The following is a 4750-nucleotide window of genomic DNA, read 5'->3' on the forward strand; positions in this document are numbered from 1 at the left end:
TCATTAGGTTAATAAATAGTCATATTCTGACAATCTGATGAGATTATATTGCCCAGGGTGGTCTCTAACTCCTAGCCCCAAGCAGTTTTACTCTCATTACAGGTGTAGGCCACCATGCCTGGCCTGACACTTGGAAATCTTAATCACAATTGTTATTTGCTTTTATAATGTTTACTGTTCAAATCAGTTTCTGGTTGGATAGTATGTATATATAAAGCCATGCTCAATGCCCTAGATATATTTACTGCCAAATCTTTTATGCTTTTAGTGTTTTTTTCTGGACAAGATCTATGCTTATTGCAATAAATTAAATGCAAAGAATATTCTAGTAGAAAGTCAGTCTGCACTTCCTAAACCCCACCCTACCCCTCCAATTCCTTCATAATTGTTATTAACAGCTGTGTTTTCTAATGGATTATCTCCAAAGTATATGTAACTCAGATTTTTGTGAGGTAGGAAAAGAATAACATTAATTCCACTTTACATATTGAAAGTCTAACATACAAAGAGATTAAATGTCTCCTTTCTTTTGCCAAATGTTAATGAATTGTCTTATGAGAATTAAGATATGATACTTTCTCCCAGGCTATCCTGTTTCCCATGAAGTATTTGAAATGTTGGAGATTCAAGGGAAAAAATATAAATGCTTTGAAATAAATTTTATAATTCAAAGATTGTGAATAAAGTGACACTTACATGTTAATCCTATAAATTGGTTTATTGTACCATGTGGGATGGTTTGGCTATTAAATTTAATTAAGTAGTTCATTTGCCTGGATAACTGTGAGTGTAGAATCTAACATTCACTTAGACTAGTTGTTTAAGAAAGTCTACAACCAACCAGGTACAGTGGCTTACACCTATAATCCCAGCACTTTGGGAGGCCAAGGCGGGCAGATCACGAGGTCAGGAAATCGAGACCACCCTGGCTAATACAGTAAAACCCCGTTTTTACTAAAAATACAAAAACAAAATTAGCCAGGTGTGGTGGCGGGTGCCTGTAGTCCCAGCTCCTCAGGAAGCTGAGGGGGGAGAATGGCGTGAACCCAAGAGGCGGAGCTTGCAGTGAGCCGAGATTGCGCCACTGCACTCCAGCCTGGGCAAGACTCCGTCTTAAAAAAAAAAAAACCAAATAACGTGGCAGAAATGTAATATGGACCCAGCTGGGTAAAAGGAAATATTTTGGATCTGCCTTCTACTTAGGCTGAATGGATGCTTCTGGTTTGGTTTGGTTTGTTTCGAGATGGAGTCTTGCTCTGTTGCCAGGCTGGAGTGCAGTGATGCGATCTCGGCTTATTGCAACCTCCACCTCCCGGGTTCAAGCAGTTCTCCTGCCTCAGCCACCCAAGTAGCTGGGATTACAGGCGCCTGCCACCATGCCCAGCTAATTTTTGTATTTTTAGTAGAGATGGGGTTTCACCATGTTGGCCAGGCTGATCTTGAACTGGTGACCTCGTCATCCACCCGCCTCGGCCTCCCAAAGTGCTGAGATTACAGGCGTGAGCCACTGTGCCCAGCCTGAATGGATGTTTCTTAGATTTACTCACTCCTGGCCAAGGTGTCATTCGTGGTGGTTGATGTAAGTTCTGTGCTATGTGCAACACATTTGCTAACTGCTGAGGCCTAATTCTCATTCAAAATATGTCAGTTAATCACAAGAGGGGCCATCTAAGAGTAGGCATAAAGGAGGTCAAAACTAGAAAAGAAAAAAAAAATGTTTCCACTATATTATTAACCTCAAGATCTTGAAATTAAGATGTTTCAAGTTTAAAACTTAACTTTCACCTTTACAAAAGTACTTTACAAAAAGTATCCTATTCTTAACTCTACAAGGTATTACCAACTATAGGTATTAACATCCCTACTTTATGATGGGACAATTTTAAATGTGTAGGCCAGGCACAATGGCTAACACCTGTTATCTCAGCACTTTGGGAGGCCAAGGCCAGTGGTCACTTAGGTAGTTCAAGAGCAGCCATGAGTAACATGGCAAAACCCTGTTTCTACCAAAATACAAAAAAGTAGGCAGGCATGGTGGCATGCACCTGTGGTCTCAGCTACTTGGGAGGCTGAGGCGGGAGGATTGCTGGAGCCCAGGAAGTTGAGGCTGCAGTGAGCCATGATTGTGCCACTGCACTCCAGCCTGGGTGACAGAGAGACTGTCTCAATAAATAAATAAAATACATAATATTCTGTTCTAGGGTGCACAGCTGTAAACCTCAATTTTCTAGATGGAATGTGAAGGTAAACTAATTTACAGCTGAAATAAAAAACAGTCATGAATTTGCATCCTGACTTACTTTATTGGGCATTAGTATATTTCATATATTGTAATCTGTTATTTAGGAGGGGAAAACTATTTGCTTTCATTGTCATGGTATGGAAAAAATGTCTTGGTTTTTTAAACTTTATAGTATGAACTCATCATGCATTTATAGTAGGCAGAAATATAGATACAAATGAACATTTTATCAATACAAAATAACACAAATACAATAAATAGGTGTCATTTTTTACTGGACTGAAAGCCTCTAGCTGACTACCTTCATAAATGAAACATTAAATGAATTATGAGCTTTATGAACACTATAGATTATTTTTCCTTTATGATAATGTCATTTAACAGAAACTTTATTCACTAAAATTCATCTGTAGGCATTGTTCAGTTGGATATATATAATATGTTGTATGTTGTCATTTCATAATATTCAGAAACTAATATTTGCTATTACAGAAATTTTTATTTTTCCTTTTTACACCATATATACGTAACATCCTATGTCAGCTACAGCTCACTTCTATGGTTCTGACTATTCAACAAGAATTCCTAGGTCCTGTATACTATATTGTTATTCTAATTATCCATATAATTATACTTCATTAAACACTGCTATTTGTGTATGGGCTCATTTATTTTACTAAGTTCATTCAATACTGATATTTTTTAATTCTGCCAAAAATATAAAATGCATTTTTTATACCTGCTACCCAGAATGAGCAAATATTGTCTTTATATTTCCTTTAAATTGCTTTTTTAAAAGAAATAAAAATTACAGATTTAACCAAAGACTTCTGTGTACTGCCTTTCCCAGTTCTATTCTCTTTCCTTCCCCCTTAAAAGCCATAAATAACTGCTGTTAATTTGATGTGTATTCTTCTCATTTGTATTCTATCCCTTTGCTAAAACCCTTGTATCTATATAAAGCTGTTTTATATGGCTTCTACATTTATATAAATGGCATTACACTTTTCACATATAATACTCTGTAACTTGACTTTTTTTGTTTTTGTTTGTTTTTGTTTTTGTTTAAGATAAGGTCTTGCTCTGTTGCCCAGGCTGTAGTGCAATGGTGTGATCACAGCTCACTGCAGCCTCGACCTCCTGGGCTCAAGCGATCCTCCCCCCACCTAAGCCTCCCAAGTAGCTAGGACTACAGGCGTGTACCACCATGCCTGGCTGATTTTCTTATTTTTTGTAGATACGGGGTTCCACTGTTGTCCAGGCTGGTGTTGAACTCCTAGGCTCAACCAGGCCTCCCACCTTGGCCTCCCAAAGTGCTGGGATTACATATGTAAGCCACCAAGCCCTGCCTCTATAACTTGTTATTTCATCAATATTATTTATATCATTTACAATCTGAAGAGTATTTACTTTACAGGAAATAGTATAGCAGAACTATTGTAACAGTTGTCTGCCACATTTAAACATTCTGTTCATGTAATGCTTATTATTGTAGAAACACTGTAATTGGTTTTAAATCAGCTTCATTATTTTTGTACTTTCTAAACAGAATATATTCACATAAAAAAAACTTTGTCAAACAAACTATAGGTTAAAATATTTTGTATCATAATGTTATATCTATTGCAACCAGGCTTTCAAGAAAGTGCATTTACTGTCATAGAAAAAAGGGAACATCTTCATAATCATGTGCCTGAAATTGTATTTCTCATTAGCTCACTTGTTTAATGAATGAATCTATTACATTAATTCACACTTGCACCACAAATACTCAAAAAGTAGAAACTCTCAACTATTCTCATGTTAATCATATTATTCTTACAAATTATTTATGTGATCAGTAACCCCTCTAACTATAAAAGAGGCAGGCCAACCTAGAACAAACATCGTAATTAACAAGGAAACTTCAGAGTCAGAAACAACCAGGATTCCTACTATTATTCAACGTTTTTCTGAGATAAATGCAGCAAAACACAAATACATATTACACGTATTGGAAAGAAGCCACAAACCCATCATTATTTGCCAGTCATATGATTGCTTACCAAAAATGTTCCAAACAACTAATTGAAAATGATTAGAACTAGTAAGGGACCTTAGTCATATTTAGCCTTCTTATTTGTTCTGTTAGGCTCATATCATATTTTAAAAATATTGTTTAGTTGCTAATTTATCTTTTTTGAGATGTGTATTAGTCCATTTTCACCCTGTTGATAAAGACATACTTGAGACTGAGCAGTTTACAAAAGAAAGACATTTAACGGACTTACGGTTCCAGGTGGCTGGGGAGGCTTCACAATCATGGTGGAGGGTGAAAGGCTTGTCTCACATGGAGGCAGACAAGATAAGAGAGCTTGTGCAGGAAAGCTTCCACTTATATAACCATCAGATCCCGTGGGAGTCACTTACCTCCACAAGAACAGCACAGGAAAGACATGCCCCCATGATTAAACTACCTCCCACCAGGTCCTCCCACAATGCATGGGAATTCAAGATGAGATTTAGGTG

This window comes from Colobus angolensis, unplaced genomic scaffold, assembly GCF_000951035.1.
Source record: "Colobus angolensis palliatus isolate OR3802 unplaced genomic scaffold, Cang.pa_1.0 Scaffold45, whole genome shotgun sequence".
NCBI classification, from domain to species: domain Eukaryota; kingdom Metazoa; phylum Chordata; class Mammalia; order Primates; family Cercopithecidae; genus Colobus; species Colobus angolensis.